Source organism: Grampus griseus (genome assembly GCF_964374135.1).
Source record: "Grampus griseus genome assembly, chromosome: 14".
Classification (NCBI taxonomy): domain Eukaryota; kingdom Metazoa; phylum Chordata; class Mammalia; order Artiodactyla; family Delphinidae; genus Grampus; species Grampus griseus.
Genome location: NC_139008.1, coordinates 60,835,231 through 60,855,060, shown reverse-complemented (window position 1 = coordinate 60,855,060; position 19,830 = coordinate 60,835,231).

Genomic DNA, 19,830 nt, shown 5'->3' with positions numbered 1-19,830 from the left:
CAGGCACAAAACTCCGAGCACTCGGGCACTGGAGAAAGCCCCAACGGTTCCTAGGGTCTGTTCTTCACCCCAGGCCTCAGTTTCCCAATCTGGCCAACGATCTTGAATCAAAGCTCTTCAAACGACTCCCCACCCTGACGCTCCGGTAGCTCCAAACTCCGCCTGAGGCGACCTCCCCTGGTTGCTATGGGTTACAGCGCCTGCGCAGAAACCCCGCCAAGCCACCAGAACGCGCTGGAATCGCTAGGGCGCGTGCGTGTCACCCACACGGGGCTGCGCGTGGCTACGGGCGCTTCCCAGGGTATCCTGCGATTGCGGGGTGGCAAATGGCGGTCTCCTTGCCCCGCGGGTTGCTGGCCGGCTAAACTCACCCGGCTTCTTGCTTTTTCCAGGCGCTCGTGGCTGGCGCCCACATCCACACACACACACACACAAACAGGTAAAGCAGCAGAGTAAGAGATGGGAAGTCTCGGTCAGGGTCTGCGTCCGCTCTTTACGCGCCTGGAGTCTACGCGGATCAAATCGCGCTTTAAAGGGGCGAGTGTCCCTTCGCCTCCCCACGCCCCCGACCCCTGGTCCATTAACGGCTTCCCGAAGGGGCGAGGGTGCGGTTGAGCCGCCCCCTGCTGGCTGATAAGATTCCGTTCTAAGGCAGCTGTGGGAGGGAGGAGGGCAAAGTTGACACGCCTGCGCTCCGGGCTGCCTGTTGCTCATAACGAAGAGGAAGCTCCCTCGCTCCCTAGGATTTCGGAAGCTCCTCGGATCCCCGAGTATGCCCTACCGTTGTGACTTCACCGTCCTTCCCACCATCCCAGGTTTCTTGCCCGGCCCTGACTTCCAGTCCTAGTGCTGAGCTGCACGTGCCCCGCCCCACTCCACGAAGATTTACTCTGGGATCCCACCCAAGAATGACTGAGTGCCTGCCCCCCAGGGTAGAGGTCTTGGGCTCGGCCAGGCAGATCACTTTCCACAGCAACAATGGACCCACTCCACATTTTTAGAGATTGAGGCAGTTGGGTTTGCGGGGTGCAGGATAAAAGTCTAGGGCAACGGGGAAGGCCTGGAGGAAGGTAGGAGACGCCTAGTGGACCGTGAAGGATGGAGGTTCAGCAGGGTGAGAGTGCAGTATGTTACTCCAGGGATAGGGAGGCCCAGGCTCAAGAGTCCAGCTGCCTTTCAGATCTTTACTACCTCCTGCAGTTTATTCAAATTGAATTCATTTTTCCCCAGCTTTGCTGCCCCTCTACAGTGACACCACCAAATGCACCTCACGGTCTGAGCCAGAAATCTGGGAGTTATCCTTAGCTCCTGCTCTCCAGCCATACCCAGCTCTTGCCCTCAGGAGAAAATATGAGACTTCAACTTGATATTCCAATCTCTATGATGTGACTCCTGGTACCTTCTCCACTGACTCCTGGTGACCTCCTCACTCTTGCACACTCACCCTGCGTTTCATTAATTCCAAACTCACCCTGCTAGTTCATGCCTCTGTGCTTTTACAGGTGCTGTTCCCTCTGTCTTGAATGCCATTCACACCTCCCCCCAGCCACCACCACCTTGTTCATCTAGTGAACCCCTCTTCTTTTCCCCCCAAATCCCCAAAACCAAACACAGCGTTAGGCAAGCCTCCCTTCTCTAGACCACAGAATCTCATATTTGCCTCTTCATCATTCATTCCACTACTGTTTATTAAGCACCCACTGTGAACAAGGTCTTCTGCATTTCCTGGGTTGGATTTCCACTGAGCTGTATTTGTTTGCCTGTCGCCCTCTTTGGTCAGGAATGTCGCTCATTTCTGAAGCCCCAGTGCTGTGCCCACTGCCTGCTACACAGCAGGCATCCAGTTACTGTTCCTTAAAGAAGTAGAAAAGCAGACCCAAGGGGAAGAGAAAGCCCCAAAAAGTCCTTTGAAGAAAAACCCTGGCCTAGAAGGGGAGTGAAAACAGTGCCCTGATGAGGTAGATTGAAAGGCTGGCTCCTGCGGTCTGACCATGGAAGAGTTTGCTCAGTTCGCTGCTGATGACTTCCCGAAATTAACTGGCTCCTCTGAAAAGAAAGGAACCCATCTAACCTATCTCACCCAGAGAAATTTTCCTCTCCCACTGCATTTTCCAGGATTTCCATCCCTGAGCTGCTGTATTCTGAGCAATAACAACTCCCACAACAAAGCAGCAATTAGGTCCTCAGAGACCAGCAGGGCTGAAAAGGGGTCGCCAGCCCCCATCTTTGGACTTCGGAATGAGAACACTCCTTTGGAACACTTTGTTCCAAAGAGCTGAAACTATGGGACGCCCACTTGTTCCCGTGGACAACTCATCCATCCTTCAGAAGACAGCGTGCGGGAGGGAAGCGTGGGTTAGAGTGTCAGAGGAACAGCTCCTGGAAGGCCAAATTAGCCCAGGGACGTGGTGAGTTGGAAAGGAAGAGGCTGTTGCTAAGCCACCAGCATATACTCCCCTCCTTCTCTCAGGCTGTACTACCTGCTGGAGAAAAGCTGTGGACTTCTTCAAGGAGTGCGGACACTCCTGAACCCAGGCGCAGGAGAGGCAGAGTGAAGCCAAGGACCTTGGAGGCAGGCAGGATGGCTTCAGACTGCTGCCTCTGACTTGGGAGAGCAAGCATGGACAAGTCCCTTCGGCATGTCATTCATTCCTTTGCAATATGGGTAACAATACTTGCATCACAGAGTTATTGTGGAGATTAATTAAAAGATTCTTAAATAAAAGAGATACGTATAGAAAGCACTAGTACATAAAGGGCATGCAGTAATCGTTAGCTATTGTCCATTCAGTACATTTACTGGGCACCTAAGTCCCAGTACTGTTCTAAGTACCAGTAATAAGGCAGGGAACAAAAGAAAAATCTGTCCTTGAGTGTCACTTTGTAGCTGGATTAAATAAGTGCTTATGTCACGTTAGGTGGTGGGAAGTGATGGGAAGAAAGATAAAGCAGAGTGGAGGGTAGAGCCTGGAGGTGCGGAAGAGCCTCACTGCCAGCGGGTGGGTGGGTGGGGTGACAGGTGGCTTTTGAGTAAAAGCCTAAGTGGGGAGGGAGAAGCATTGAGGCTGAGGGCAAGGCACTGCCCTCTGTTTAGGGAACATCTGACCAGTGAGACTGAAGTCAGTTGTTCATAAGGGAAGTAGCAGGAGAGGAGACTGGAGAGGTAGCGAGAGGGACTAGGTCCTGTCTAGTGGGTCATGCCAAGGGCTTGGCATTTACTCTGATGAGATGGGAGCCCCTGGAGAATTCTGAGCAGCAGAGTGACATGGTCTGACTTTCATCTGGAGGATAGATTAGGGGGCACGGGTGGACAGGGAGCCCAGGCGAGAAGTGATGGTGGTGCAGTTGTTAGTAGTTGGGGCCACCGTATGTACGGCAGCCAGTGCAGTGCTGGCCCAGCACACGGCAGCCCCAACTTAAGCAGCATTTTCTGAGGCTTGCTGTGTGGAGGGCATGTTCCAGCCCTTCATATCCATTGCCTCATTCAGTTCCCCTGATTGCATGGGAGTTCCCGCAGGAGGAAACCAGTGTTCAGATCAGGCCACTGGCCCAGTTCCCCCAGCAGGTTCTCCTTGCCGTGGTAGGGAGCTTGTTAATGGAAACAGCTTCAGGCAGAGAAGTAAGTGACAGAAACTGAGGCCCCCACTCAGTTCCCTGTGGGAGTTGCTCTTTGGCTTTCCAGGGGCCCATTTCAAGGAGCAAAGTGTGGGTCCCATCTCCGTGAGAACTGACTCAGGCAGTGAGGAGGAGCCTGGAGCCCTAGTGATGTCTGGATAAGTATCACCCAGCCCTTGAACCTGGCCCAGGGCTGGGCTCAGAAGAGGAAGCCCCAGTTCACATTTCACTGCCAGAGAAAAGCACTTTGAGAGAAAAAGGCCTGGAAGTCCCAGAAGGGTCAGGACAGGGAGGGAAGAAGACAGGTGAGAGCAGGTCTCCCTTATCCCTGTGCCCACCTCTAGGGGCCCCTTGCCCCACTCTTACCTGCAGGCCAGGTGCTGCTGCTCGTCCTTGTCTAGCCACTGCTGATGGAGTCTGGTCCCCTCCCTGGAAGGTGGCGGCCCTTGTCCCAGCTGGGTTCCTGCTCCCCGGTCAGCTGACTCACCCAGGACTGGGATGGGCCCAGGTAAGGACCTGCGGCTGACTCAGCCTGCCCCTAGGTCACCAGGCTCAGAGGAGGGCTTTGGCCGTAGTCTGGATGTGGAGGTGGGGTTAGGGGCTCACAGCTCCTGTTGAGAGGGTGATGAACCAAGACTTCTTGGCCTTGAGGAAATCGGATTTGGATTGGACAACCAGTCCTGCTGAACTCACTCAGGGCAGTTTGATGGGTCTTAAAAAATGGCCGTACCTGGGCTTCCCTGGTGGCGCAGTGCTTGAGAGTCCGCCTGCCGATGCAGGGGACACGGGTTCGTGCCCCGGTCTGGGAAGATCCCACATGCTGCGGAGCGGCTGGGCCCGTGAGCCATGGCCGCTGAGCCTGCGCGTCCGGAGCCTGTGCTCCGCAACGGGAGAGGCCCCAACAGTGAGAGGCCTGCGTACCGCAAAAAAAAAAAAAGGCTGTACCTTGTGACCCAGCATTTCCTCTTGTAGGAATTTGTTACAAGAAAATAAACAAGTAGGCAGTGAGGTCTCGGGGCCCACCGTGTTTCTTATAATAGAGAAATCTAGAAATCCCCAAATGCCCATCGCTAGGGCCAGTTAAATAAGGCAGCATCTGTGGAAGATCACAAAGCTGGCAACGTCATTAAGGAAGAAGCCATGAGGAAGTGTTCCGGCAAGACATTGAAAAATCAATATCGTGATAACCATCTTGTGTTTTGTCTTCATTTTTTGAAAAGTGAATATGCACTGAAAACAGTCTGGGAGGGCATATCCTAAAACGCTGGAAATCCGGATGGTGGGATTGTGGGTGGGGCTTTGGTTTGTACTTTTGTGTCTGTTTCAAGGTGGTGGGGTTTTGTTTTGTTTTCTTTTGAAGTTAGTTTTTGCTTTGAATGTTTATGATTTTTGTAATCGGGGGAGGGGGGATCAAATTAAGGTTAATTGTTTTAAAAAGGAATTTAGACGGGTTGTCTCCAGGAAGGAGAACTAGGGGGCTGTGTGCTGAGGTGGGAGGGGATTTTTGAATAGCGCACTTTTTGGTACCTTTTAAATTTTGAAAAAATTTAACTTTTGACTATCCCTCCAAATAATCATATAAAATTAAACAGAAAAGGGGGAGGAATTTAGCTGAGGTCCTGGTGGGTTTGGATGTATAGAGGTGCCTGTCACACCTGGTGCCTGGGGAGGGCCGCACCCCCCCCGTGCTGGGTGGTCCTGGGAGGAATGATGCAGGGCAGCCGCCCAGAGTGGGCTGAGCATCGGGGCTGCTCGGCAGGCCAGGCGGGCCCACGTCACAGTCCCCATGACGATCCTGGGTGGAGGGGCACTAACCTTGGGCGTCAGATGCTGACCGGGGCCCAGGTGGCGTTCAGCCCATGCAGGAGACACTGCCAGCCTCAGGGGCTTACAGCCAAGAGACAACAGCTGGAGACAACAGCAAGAAACAGGAACCATGGCAAGAAAGGTAGTGGCCAATAATGGAGCCCTCATGGCCCGCAGAGTACGAGATCCTGCCCCAGGTGCTTCACAGTCATTATCTCAGTGGCTCCTGCCATCCCTGTGAAGCAGGTGAGAGGCGAAGTCCCTCTCTCAAGTAACACAGGCTGCAGAGTGCCTCCAAGCTTCTGTTTTCTCTTCTGTGAGACAAATGCACTTGAAGCTGAGGTGTGGACACACCCAAGGGCTGAGCCATATGGTCCTGAAGCATGTGGTGAACCATGAGTGATGGACCCACCTTAGGTCAGGTCTTCAAGACCAAAGAAAAGTAGAAAATAGAGACCTTAAGTGAACCAAGTGACACCCCCTGCCCCCATACGCACCTCAGTTCACTCAGCCAAGGTCTAAAAGGGGCCTTTTCCAGAAGGGTATGGAACTTACCTGCGGTCGCACAGCACATTGGCACAGATCTGGGACTAGAACCCACATCCCCTCACCTCCACCTACGTGCAGGGGCACTCACTCCATGCCCTGGTGTTACAGCCACCTCCACCTCTGACTTCTCTCCTGTTCCAGCCAACAATAAGTACTTTTTAATTTTAATTTTATTTTTTTTACATCTTTATTGGAGTATAATTGCTTTACAATGGTGTGTTAGCTTCTGCTTTGTAACAAAATGAATCAGTTATACATATACATATGTTCCCATATCTCTTCCCTCTTGCATCTCCCTCCCTCCCACCCTCCCTATCCCACCCCTCCAGGCGGTCACGATCTCCCTGTGCTATGCGGCTGCTTCCCACTGGCTATCTACCTTACGTTTGGTAGTGTATATATGTCCATGCCTCTCTCTCGCTTTGTCACAGCTTACCCTTCCCCCTCCCCATATCCTCAAGTCCATTCTGTAGTAGGTCTGTGTCTTTATTCCTGTCTTACCCCTAGGTTCTTCATGACATTTTTTTTCTTAAATTCCATATATATGTGTTAGCATACTGTATTTGTCTTTCTCTTTCTGACTTACTTCACTCTGTAGGACAGACTCTAGGTCCATCCACCTCACTACAAATAGCTCAATTTCGTTTCTGTTTATGGCTGAGTAATATTCCATTGTATATATGTGCCACATCTTCTTTATCCATTCATCTGATGATGGACACTTAGGTTGTTTCCATCTCTGGGCTATTGTAAATAGAGTTGCAATGAACATTTTGGTACTTTTTGTTGGCATCCCTTGCCCAAAGTCCTCAGTGGCTCCCTACTGGAGGGGGAAGCAGGGAGCGTGAGGATCAGAACTGAATTCCTGGGCCTGACATTGACACTCACGGTCCAGCCTCATCATTACCATTTCAGCCTTGTTCCCCCAGTGCTTCTACCCCAGCCAAGCCACAATCCTCTCCACTCCCACCTCACACTTCCATACCTTTGCCTGTGCTGCTGCTTCTCCCAGAATGCCTTCCCCCTGCCCCCATTCCACCTAGCCAAACCCACTGAGCTCATCTTCCAGGAAGTCTCCCTGTCACCCCCATCCACGTGGCCTGTCCCGCCTCTGAGGTCTGGATCAGACTGTGCTGTCCCGTTCTGTTCTTTCATAGTAATCATCTTGTATTGTTCATCTGTCTTAGGCTACAAATTAGACCCTAAGTTCCTTGAGGGTACGGCCTAGTTATTAGATCTACAGTGGCTATTTTCAAAATGAAAACTGGAACCTGTGCTCTGACCAGGGTATGTTTCTGCTTTGTTATACATTTGTATGAACAATCTTCAAAAGTCTAAACCATGGGTATCCAATATGGACCATATACTTGGAAACTCTCTAACAGCACCCTTCACAGATCTGAGTAATCAGCCACTTTACCCCTTCCTGCTGAGCCCAGAGGTGGCTCAGAATTCTCTCACAGTAATGTTGCAGGTAGCTAGTGCCACCTGGATTTGGCCTGTGAGATGAAACCTCTGTGCCATCTGGAATGGGCACTCCCTGAGGGCAGGGACTTGTCTGTGGGGTTCTTATCCATAGGGCCTAGCATCATGCCTGGCACATAGTAGGCTCTCAGTAAGTATCTACTGAGTGAATGAATACCCCTCCTAGAAAAGTCAATCTCAGTTATAAATGTAATGGCTGACTCATTTAAAATATGGGCTGGGCTGGGGCATCAGATCTGTGTCCCAGATCTGTGACATTGCACAAGTTACTAAACCTCTGTGAGCTTCGGTTTCCACATCTACAAACGGAGTGTTGGTACCTGCTTTACAGGCTTGTCCTGAGGATTAAATGAATCATGCGCAGTGCCTAGGACATGGCTGGCACTCAATAAATGTAAGTTTCCAACTTCCTCTTGGAATGAGTCCAGCTACAAGTTACAGAAACAAAAGTCATCGGTTCAAGTGAAAATCGGGGTGCTTTTGGGGGAAGAAGGGGGAATGGCTGCTGGGCAGAGAGAAGCACCAGCTGTGCACTTTTATCCTCCGCATGGAATCGGGATGGCGTAGAAAACCCAGGTTACAGCACCACAGCTGCATCAGTACCACTGAATGATAACAGGAAGTGCTCTGTCTGCATGCTGGGCACTCTGCTGGGCATGGGGTAGAACCCGGTCTCACATTGTTCCCAGCAGCCCCCAGATTCAGAGAGTGGAGCACCTTGCCCAAGGTCACACAGCCTGAGTGTGTGAACAGGCCTTGGCTGTGAACTGAATGGGGCCACTGGGGCTCCGGGAGCCTTTCCCATCCCCACGCAGCTGAGTCATGGATTTCCCAGGTGGTGGCCAAGGGCCCTGGTGAGTCAGAGGCCCGGTGGGGGGCTGACCCCGTCACACTTCACCCCACTTAGTCCTGCCCAGGACCCCAGCCCCTTGCTTGGAAGCACAGGCACCTGCCAGAGACTACAACCTATAATGCCCTTACAGTACCCCAAAGTGATATCCTAAAGGGGCCACGGCATGTTGTATGGCTGTGGAATCCCAGCCTGCCTGGGCTTAAATCCCTACGCTTAGGCCACGTGACCTTGGGCAGGTCACTTTACCTCTCTGGGCCTCAGTTTCCTCACCTGTGAGATGGGGAGAATGATTTCACTTTGTATTTATTAGCACAGACAAAGTACTGCGGGGCTCATGGGAAGAGCCAGCTAAATTTGAACTATTATAATATGCACATTATTGGATTTTTGCATTATCCAAGTGAGAAAAATGTATCCACTACTGTTCTAAATGTGATCAAAGATCAAACAAACAGAAATTACTTGTATCCTTTCTGGAACATAAATCCAGGTTGGATCCTCCCTCAGACGGTCACTGTAGAAGCTTCCAGCAAGAGGGAAGCTAAGGTCCTCAGAGGCCCCACTGCTGTGGTGGCCCAGCTATCTGCGCCCTCCCCTCCTCTGTTCTTGGACTTGGATCCTGTATTTCTCCAAGTACACTGACCCCAGCCACCTGCAACAAAGACCTCTGGGCAGGGAACACTTGCTAAAAATACAGATCCCAGGGGCACAGCCAGGCTTGCTGTATCCGGCTCTGCATTTGACTTACCTTTCCAGGTGATCGAGATGTGAACTATAACGTGAGAACGGATGTCCTGCTCCTTCCTGACCCAGTTTCTTCTCAGATCCAATGCCTACAGTGAGCTAAGCATGAGGCAAGGGGCTTTCCATCCCTCACCTCCTTTAAACCCCTAAAACATACAAAAAATGACCATTGGGGAGTTGTGACAGATAAAGGAACTGAGGCTCAGAGAGGTATGCTGTGGGCCCATGATCACATGTGGTAAGCCGTGGACCTGGGATTTGAACCCAGAATCTGTCTTCTTTCCCCTTGCAAATGCTGCTCTCCCGTGAATGTGGCTGTGCCTGAGTACCCTCCTTAGTCTGGGCCGTGGTCTAACTTTGTAACTTGCTGGTGAAAGCTGGTTGCTACAGCCAAGCTTCTTGGCCAAAGGCACAGGAGGAGCATCTAAACATACCGGGCAACTTGGGGTAGGGAAGGTGTCAGCATTTGGGCCTGAGCTGGGGTTTGTGATCACCCATCAACAGAAACCGGCTGTGGGTTACTTAAGCAGGAAGGGAACTTACTAAAGGTTACTGGGGAGCCCATAACCTCTGAGAGACTCAGAGAGCCCAGCCTGGAGGTCTCATGGCCAGATCACCCCTCAGCCCCCCACCGTGAGGCACTGACACGGCAGCCTGTCCCGCTGACACCCAGATCTTGGCCAGTCCCTACAGAACCTCTGTCCCTGGTGACTCCAGACACTGGATGTAGGCACTGCCAAAGTGGGTCTGTGTGCCCCCGCCTCTTCGGCCATGGATCCCTCAAAGCTCTGTGCTGGGGGGTGTGACTGGGGGAGTCTGGGTCCTGTGCTCAGCCCTTCTACAAAGCGTGCTGGTAAATTGAGGCTGCTCTGTCGGAAGTGTCATTAGGTGGGGAATTCACCAGACATGGGAAGGTGGCTTGAAAACAGGGCATCCAGTAAGAATGCAGATGTCCAGCTGAGACCAGGAACGGGCAGTCAAAGACCCAGCAGTTGCTGAGGGCTGCCATGCACCAGGCACTGTGCCGAGTGCTTCACATCTGTTAGCTTCAGTCTTTAGCTACAGAAATAATGCCCAGTTCACAGATGAGAAAGCTCAGGCCCAGGATCATAAGATGCGTGAGTGACAGGTGACGCTATCGAGCCTGGGTCCATCAGACACCTGAGCCAGGGCTGGGGACCACCAGGACATACGTCATTGCTTTCTGCTTCCTGTGACTGGGACCAGCCCCCCACCCCTCCAGGCCGCACACCTGCCTTTCACCCGCCTCCTGCGCGCCTCCTAGCTCAGCAGGCTGACCCCTCAGCATCCCTGGGAGGGAGGCAGGGTGAGTACTATTATCCCATTTTATAGATGGGGAACCTAAGTTGCAGGGAGGGATTTGTCTAGATCAGGAAGCAGTCATTGTAGGTCTGAGGTCTCCCCACACCGGCCTTCTCTCACTTACTCTCTGCCCCATTTCCTGGGGAGGCCCGGCTGCTCTTCTGAAGGTGGCTTGGAGAGCCAGCTGGGAACACCCCACCCACTACCTTAGCCTGGCAGAGAGCCAGCTTCTGCGGGAGGCTGTGGGGTGGGAGTGCGGGGGCCCTGGTGCAACTTGGGCAGGAGAAGGAAGGTGACGAGAGCCCTAGAATATACGATCAAAGCCCTGCTTCTCCAGCTGTTTGAGTTGCTCTGCCAAAGAACTGCCCTCCTCCAGGGCTGGAGAAATGTCCCCAGTGCCTTCAGCCCACCCAGAGATATCTCTTCCAGCCCCTTCTGTGACTTACTTGATACAGTAGGGCTTGGCTAGCTGGGTACAAAAGCCGCATGGGAATTGTGGCCCATCTTCCTGGACAGTCAATTTTTATAGGAGATTTTATGACACCTTCATTAGATATTGAAACTTCTTCCCAGTCTTCACAATTTTCACACTCACCGTCAACCACCTGTACCACCCAAGACAGCTGCTGGGGCTGCAGCCTCGACAGCTATGCTTCTAGTAGCAGGAAGGAGGAGGCAGAAGGACCTCCAGCTGAGTCAGCTCCTGTAGGAAGCCCACCAAGAAGTCCAAGTGGACTTCAACTTACTTAGGCGGCAAGAATCTAATCACGTGGCCACGCAGTGGCATGCGAGGCTGGGCATGTTGCCAGGTAATACTGGGGCTCTGTTACAAAGGACAACGGAAGCGTGGGTACTGCATAGGCAACAAGCAATCTCGATCACTCATGTCAAGATGTGCTAAGGTCCCACAAAGGGCCACCTCAGCGTCACCTGGTCCCTGCTGGGCCGAGACACCAGAGGTATCCAGCCTGGGCTTTTGGCATCACACATGCTGAGCCAGACCTCCATCAGGCTGTGCACCCCAGGAGGCCATACTCCTCTGCCTTAAACACTCCAGGGCCAGGGGCCCAGCAGCTAAAGACCCCTACAGCCCAGAGCCCACTATAATTATTCAGACCGGTCTAGCCCAAACTGCTCACCCTGCCCTGTCTTGTCTTTCCCATGGAAACCCCAGTAAAGGCTGTGGCCTAAGCACGCTCCCCTGCCCCTCCTGAGCACCCTGGGTTTTCCACACGTGGCACACATGCCTCCTGAGCACCCTGGGTTTTCCACACGTGGCACACATGCCTCCTGAGCACCCTGGGTTTTCCACACGTGGCACACATGCCTCCTGAGCACCCTGGGTTTTCCACACGTGGCACACATGCCTCCTGAGCACCCTGGGTTTTCCACACGTGGCACACATGCCTCCTGAGCACCCTGGGTTTTCCACACGTGGCACACATGCCTCCTGAGCACCCTGGGTTTTCCACACGTGGCACACATGCCTCCTGAGCACCCTGGGTTTTCCACACGTGGCACACATGCCTCCTGAGCACCCTGGGTTTTCCACACGTGGCACACATGCCTCCTGAGCACCCTGGGTTTTCCACACGTGGCACACATGCCTCCTGAGCACCCTGGGTTTTCCACACGTGGCACACATGCCTCCTGAGCACCCTGGGTTTTCCACACGTGGCACACATGCCTCCTGAGCACCCTGGGTTTTCCACACGTGGCACACATGCCTCCTGAGCACCCTGGGTTTTCCACACGTGGCACACATGCCTCCTGAGCACCCTGGGTTTTCCACACGTGGCACACATGCCTCCTGAGCACCCTGGGTTTTCCACACGTGGCACACATGCCTCCTGAGCGTCTCTAGGACCTGCACGTAGAAGAACCTTTGTTTTCCTGAGCCTCTGCTCCGCCTCCTCTGTGGCCCCAGCTGATGGGCCATCCCATAAAAGAACACGAAACAGGTCTCCAGAGACAGAACGCCCTCCACGCCATTTCTCAGCTCCATCTTGGTTTTCCTTTCCAGAGATCCGTACTAGTCAAGGGAGGCGAGGTCGTACTGCAATAATAACAAATAACCCAAGTCTTAGCGGCTCCCAACATGAAGTTACTTCCCAGGCACCTGCACGTCGACGGAGGGCTGGCGGGGCTCCCCCCAGGGCCCAGGCCATGGAGCAGCCACCACCTCAAAGGCTGTGCAAAGCCACAGCGGAGGAAGAGAGTCTCCACCTGGCAACTGAATGCTCCAGCCTGATGTGACACAAGTCACTTCTCCTCACACCTCATCGACCAGGGCTGGACATATGACCCCACTCGGCCACAAGGGGACAGGAAGCGCCATCTACTCACATGCCTGGAGGGCAGAGCCTGGGAAATAATATGGAGCATGACCCTAAGGACCACCTCAGGCCTCTGTCTGGGGTGTCTGCCAGGCAGCTGTGGTCACCTGTGCAGGGGCAGAGGGAGCAGCTATGTCTTGGGGCTGAGGTGGTGCTGCACTGAGCCCAGCGGGGACCCACCTGGCGTGAGGGGGCTGAAGAGAAGAAAGACATCTGACACCCCAGAACCTGGGGTTGTCATGCCAGACAGGCCTTCCAATCCAGCCAGGAGCCAGGTTCCTCTTCTGCAAAACTGGAATAGTATTTCCCATCCGGCAGATTTTAGTGAAGATTAATTAAAATACACGGGTAACATGGGGAAACGTGCCTTTATACTCCCAGCAGCCTTCCACGGAAGGAAATAACTTTTCAGTGGAAGGCCCTCTGCCCTCTGAGCCCTTTGATGAACTTATGTGGGAAAATTTGACAGCAGGAGCTTGGCGAAATGCAGCTTGGGGGAGGCAGGTTGGAAGGGGCTTATTTTAAAAATTGTGCTTAAAAAGCACAAAATATTCTTAAGGTTTCTTTGGGGGTGACCTTGTTTATATGGGATGGTTTGGGGGGAGTTGATGGAGATTATGGGGGCATCCAAGCCCCCACAACTGCCCCTATCGAAACTGGGAACAGATCAATTTTTCTGTATAACAGGAAGAGAAGATTTGGGGGTTCCTGTGGCAGTTCACAAGCTGGGGAAGCAAAAAGAGGGGAGCAGGAGAGGGAAGGCAGCGTGATGACAGAGGGTGGCGTGTACATAACCGCCAGGGAAGTCCTCTGGGTGCATGAAGGCAGCAGGAGGCTACTCTCAGAATAGGGTGAGGCTTTGAAGGTGAGATGTGATGTAAGCCGCAGTTCCTTCCCACTCCTCAGGTTTTGAGCAAACTCCCTCTGATGACAGGAGGCTCACTCCTGCACAGCGGTCAGTCAACATGCTGCTCTGTGCTGTCCATGTCACATCAAAGCCAATCAGTGGACATGGAGGCCTGCTCTGCTTCCTGGGCAGAGGATGGTGAGAAAGCATATCAAAAACCGGATCCTGGGCTTCCCTGGTGGCGCAGTGGTTGAGAGTCCGCCTGCCAATGCAGGGGACACGGGTTCGTGCCCCGGTCCGGGAAGATCCCACATGCCGCAGAGTGGCTGGGCCCGTGAGCCATGGCCGCTAAGCCTGCGTGTCCGGAGCCTGTGCTCCGCAACGGGAGAGGCCACAACAGTGAGAGGCCCGCGTATTGCAAAAAACAAACAAACAAAAAAAACCCGGATCCTGGTCCTGCCCAGCACAGAGAGACACGCCAATAAGGCTTGTATGTACACTTCCAGAAGCCTCAAATGGCCAGCCCCAGTGTGGTGGCGCGGCTCCTCCTCTGAGCGGAGAAATGGGGGACAGGGTGGCAGAAAGACAAGAAAGAAACTTCCCGAGATCTGGAGTTATCCCGTTCATCTAGGTGTGCAGGCCACGTGGCAGATAGGACAAACTGAGTCCTGGAGGGCTCAGCTTTCCCACAGTAACCCAGCCAGCCAGTGGTACAGCCAGGGTTCTACAGCCATTGGAGGATAGAAACTGGAGCACAGAGAGGCGAAGGTCTTGCCCAAGGTCACACAGCAATTCCATAGCAGAGCCAGGATGCAGGGACTCCAGGTCCTATCTCTTCTGGCTGCCAGCCTGGGAAAGCTGCCCAGCTCTTTCACCCACTTTTGGCCTGTGCTGGGCGAGAGGTGGAGCGGGTGGGATGAGGAGAGGCAGCGTGATCTAAGAACTCCACTCAGGCCCAGACACTAGGACTGAACCGGTCCCCCTTGCGCCCTGGCGAGCCCACCCCAGAGAGACAGTACCTGCGAGTACGGCCGTGCCCAGGGTGGGAAGCCAGGCATGGGGCTCGGCCTTCTGCACATGTGATCTCATTGAACCCTCAGGCAACCCTGTGAGTTGAGCACCTCCGCTGTTTTCGATTTTTCCAGAGAGGAAACTGGGGTGAGTAGGACCAAGGCCTCGGGACTCACAGTCCAGTGCTCCAACCCACGGCGCTCAAGGCGGGAGGGGCCTGGCGGAGCGCCACACGGGGAGGGGCGCGGGGGCGGGCCCCTCATCCCGGATGCGCCCCCAGCCGGCTGGAGCTGCCCCGCGGGGTTCCCAGAGCAGGGCTGAGCAGGAAGGCGGGAACAATGGGCAGCGGCTGCAGCGGGGCTGCTGGTTTCCGGAGCAGGGGTGGGGCGGGCTGGGGCCTGGCGGCCACAAAGACTGTGGGAACGAGGTCCCTGCGCAGGAGACTAATGAGATTAACGACTAACATCTTCTGAGCACTCACTGTATGCCAGGACCTGCTTTCAACGCTTTAGAGGAATCCGCACCTTATCCCTATTTAGCCCCATTTCACAGATGAAGAAATTGAGGCACAGAGAGTTTAAATAAAATGCCCAAGGTAAGTAAGAGGTGAAAGCGAGATTTGAACCTAGTCAGTGTGGCTGCAGATCCCATGCTCTTAACCACCATAAACTCTATACACCCTACCCCACCCCCACATTTTCTCGTAAATTTCCTTTTTTCACTTAAAGCATTAACAGCTTTCTATGTCATAAATACAGTCCTCAGCCTTGTTTAAAGTCCTAACATTCTGGGGAGATGTTGTCCATGCACCCAGCCCCCACCCCCTACGTCTCTCCCACCATTTGAGGCGCCTGCGTTTCCACCACTGGTGCCCTATCATTGAGTTAGGTTTGGTTCCTCTAACTTAAATTGGTGGCACCCAGGGGTGGGCTCGTGGGTGCTTAAGAACCTCCTAATCTCCATCAGAAGCACCTCCACCACCTAAAAAGACGCACCGTCTAGATAAAATGACGTGTTTATTATGCAAATGAAACTTTAAGACCGGCCTCCTTCCCACCCCAATTAGACTGCTGCACCCAAGCTCCTCCCACAGAGAGTTTCCGGAGACAGCAGGCTGGTGGCTTCGTGCTTGCCCGGTTCCCAGCGTTGAACACAAGGTGAGGAAACACTGCAGGTTTCTTAGGATCCGGTTGGGTGAAGACTGGCCCTTCCCAGCGCCGCGGGAGACACGGGAAGACCCAGCCTGGCCAGCGGTGGTGGCTCCAGAATCTCCGGAAGGCCTGGGTAGCTGGAGCAGGTGGAGGCGCCGGGCTGGGGCTTGCATTTTATACGAGATTAAGGCGTCAAAGTGGCACCGCCAACGACTGGGAAGGCACGTGAGAATCTAGGGCACCTCTTACTCCCAACTGAGACAGACTGGGATCCCCAGGTGCAGCAGGGATGAGGCGGGGGATTGTTAAAGCCACTCCACTACATCTGCTGGGAGAAAGCCCTTTTCCCAAAGAGGCTGATGGGGCTTCTCCTCCAAAAATGACGGACCAGCTGGAGACCCCCCTCCCGAAGCCTTCTTGCCCTCACAAGGTCAGCTGGGAGCACTGGATGGGGAACCAGGATACCTGAGATCTGTGCTCTGGTTTTATCCCCGTCAGGGGCTGCTGTATGGCTTTGGACCAATCATTCTCCCTCTCTGGGCCTCTAGCTTCCCATCCCTACCACACCAGGGACCTCCAAGGACTCTTCCCACTCTGACAGGTGGTCTGACAACAGCACTTTCCCTTTCTGGGGCCACCTGAGCTGCCCAGGTGTATGATCTGGTACAAGTCACCTCTCTGAACCTTCCTTTCATCACCAATTATTATCTTCCAAAGATGGCTGTAATTTGGGGGTCACCCAGCATCCACTTTCCCTTCTTATGGTATCAACCCCCAATTTTCTTCAGGGGAAGGCTTCCTCCTCCCACCTCAGCCTCGTGCAGTGGGTGGAGTTGAGTCTACCCCTGACTACAAGGGGATGAGAGTGACCAGGCCAGGCCGACACCCGAGTTCCATTCCCCGAGGCTCCGGTGAACTGTCCAGGGGGTAGTCATGCAGCCCTGTTCCCGTCACCAGCAGTCGGGCTTAGGACTTGTCCCAAATGTTGAGAAGAATGGAAGCATCAAACCTGGGAGGGCTGGCGGCTGGAGTTGCCTCTGCTGGGAATGGAGCCTTTGCAGAGCAGGCAGAGCTGGGGACTGGGGCGTCAGGGCTTGGCGCCGTAGCCTGAGCCCTCCAGTCCAGCTGTGCCTGAAGCCTACTGCCTACCCTTACGTTTTCCTTGTCCAAGAGCCAATAAAATACCTTTTTCACTTAAACCAGTTTGAAGTGGATCTTCTGGTGCTCACAACCTAAAGAATCATGACCATTTTGGGGTTTACTTGATTCTATGACACCATCAATTGTAAGATTTTTTTTTAAGAAAAATATATCTACAGTATTTAATAACTTCTCGGTGAAAAAAAGAAGCATATTAGGTGTGCCCTTTAAAAATGGAGAGTAGTATGTTTTTAGTTCTAAAATTGCACATCACAGTCACTTTGGTGACTTGATCAAAGTTCTTCACATTCTTTGGATGAATTCCGCAATCTTTATTTTGCCTGCCTGATGATAGCCTTTTGAACACTCAGTAACCTTTTATTTCCATGTGGCATCACTTTAGAAGTCACTTTAAGTGATAATTAAGGATCCAATCTGGTAAAATTCCATCAGGTTGGATCTCAGCCACCCGAGCAACTGGAAGCAGACAGTGAGGACACCAAACTCCCCCTCTGCCTGCTGGCTGGCATGTTCCTTGGACATCAGTTGTGGGACACATCCTCATTCCAGAACCAGTGAAATGTGTGTGTGGGACCCATGTGTCAGAACTACTGTAGTTACTATCATAACTATGAGACGTTTGCTGTGGGACAGGCACTGAGCTAAGCAGAACGAGGTGGGAACTTGGACAAGTAACATCACTCTCTTCCACAACTGTCACATCTGTAAATGAGAATAATAGTTTCACAGGGTCATTGGGAAGGTTTAATGATAAAAATCAATGTAAAACTCTTAGAGAAGTTTTGGCATATCAGAATTGCCCAATAAATATCAGGTATTATTATTTTGTTTCATTCTCACAACTGCTCTTTGAGATCAATATGATCTACTTTAAGGTTTAGGACACTAAGAACAGGGACAAGAAGTGTCAAGTCCAAGGTCACTCATCTGAGAAGGAGGTGGTGGATCTGGGACTCAAAGCCAGGCCTGTCCAGTACCCAGCCTTATGTCTGTAACTAATGCCATCTGGACTTCCAGCCAGTAGCGGGGCTCCTAACCCCAGAGGTTTGGGGTGGGGTGGGCCAGGGAGGGCTTGTGGGTCCAGTTCTTAGCCGGGGCAGGGAAAGATCATACTTGCTCACCAGCCAAGCTCACTGCCCAGACCACTGTCTCAGCCTGATTCGTGAATCCTGGGCCTTTGTAAACTCCAGAGAGGAAACACCAAGGCCCAGGGACTTGTCCAAGGCCATATGGCCAGGGAGTGACCTGGGTTCAGGCTGGAACCCCTGTTCTCTGACTCCTCACATGGTCCTCATGCTTCACTGCTCCCCATAGACCCTCCTGGCACCACATCCTCCAAGAAGCCCTGCCTGACCACCCCAGTCCATGTCCCTGTTCATTTCTCTGGCAGGGTCTCAATACTTGCTGGCATTTCAGACATGGCCTCTGGAGTCAGGCCAAGCTTGGATTTGAATCCTCTTCCTGCCACTTATTACCTGTGTAATCCTGGGTTCTTTCCCCCTCTCTCTGAACCTCAGTTTCCTCACCTGTAAAATGGGCTACAAAAGCCCATCTCATGGGGTTGATGGGAAATTTCAGGTGAGGTCAGGGCTGAGCACAGCCTGACTAGGAATTAGCCTTCACAATCAGCTGTTTTCTCACTACCCCCTCCTATATGCAACATAGTTATTGGCATTAATAATCACAAAATAAATAATAATAATGTACAGAAAAGAAATTCAGTGTGAAAATGTTTTTATTAGACTTCACATTTATATAATTGTGGCAGTGAAAAATAATGAACTAAATCAACAAATACAGTATTATAGTACAAAAAAAGGAAAACAGTAATGAATTAATACTTTTAAGTCATATTAATGTTTTATTGTTTTGTTTTTTTTTTTACAAAAAACAACACATTAAGAAATGCTTCCAAAAAAGGTGAATCCGAGAAGTTTGGAGTGTGATCTGTACATGGAGCGATGGCATGAGGTCATTCGGGCTCCGTTTCTGCCCCTCATGGTCACAGCGCTGTCAACTGCTTATTCACTTGCTGTTCAGGTGCGGGGGTGTGCAGAACACCGGAGGGAGCACCAGCTGTGTCTGGAGTTGAGTTTAACCGTTACAAAATGTTACCAAACTTGAAACAGATGCCTGTAGTTGAATCTGGGTGTGTTGGGAGCCAAGTGTATGATGAAGTTCTCTGCATTAGCTTCCATGCAGAACACAATGTTTATTACAGGAAAAGTAGTTTTAAAATGTATTAATAGCCTATTATTAAAACTTAACAGTAACTACAGTGACTATTTAGAACCTAGACTAACAAAAAATTTTTACCAGGAGGAGAAATTTAAGCACTGACTTCGGTTAGAATTGCCAGTGCAGGGTGATAATAAAAAGCAGGCGACTTTCAGTGGTTTCATTATTGCTTCTAAACTCCACAGATAACACCCCGCTCATTGCCTGCACTGCACAGCCTCCCCTTGCCCACCCTTGGCCCTCCACTGTGCTCATTCCCTGGTAAGTGTCATTTTGATGATCAACACAAGCTTTAACCATTGGGCACCCCCAGAGAGGGGTGAATGAGGGAAGGAGGGAGGGAGACCAGAACAGGGAGCCATCGCCTCTTGAGTCCCAGGCCTAACTCCTTATAACAAGCTGTGTGTCTTTAAGAAGTCACACCCTCTCTGTGCTTCCAACGGGATGGGTTATCCCTCCCCTGCTTTACTCAGCCTGGGTGATGGAGAGGTCGGGCCTAGGGGCAGAAGCAAGTGACAAATGCATGCCTGCTCCAGCCCTGGACACCCCTCTAGGAGTCGAACCCACGCTGGCGCAGGCTCGCTTGCTGTTACCCGTCCTGCTTCAGCTGCCTAGCTATCGTAGGCCTTCAATGCGCTGTAATGCCCCCCTCACGTGACGCTGCTGATCTCCAGTGCCCTGGATGCCCCCAACTGCCAGTGACCCCTGCCA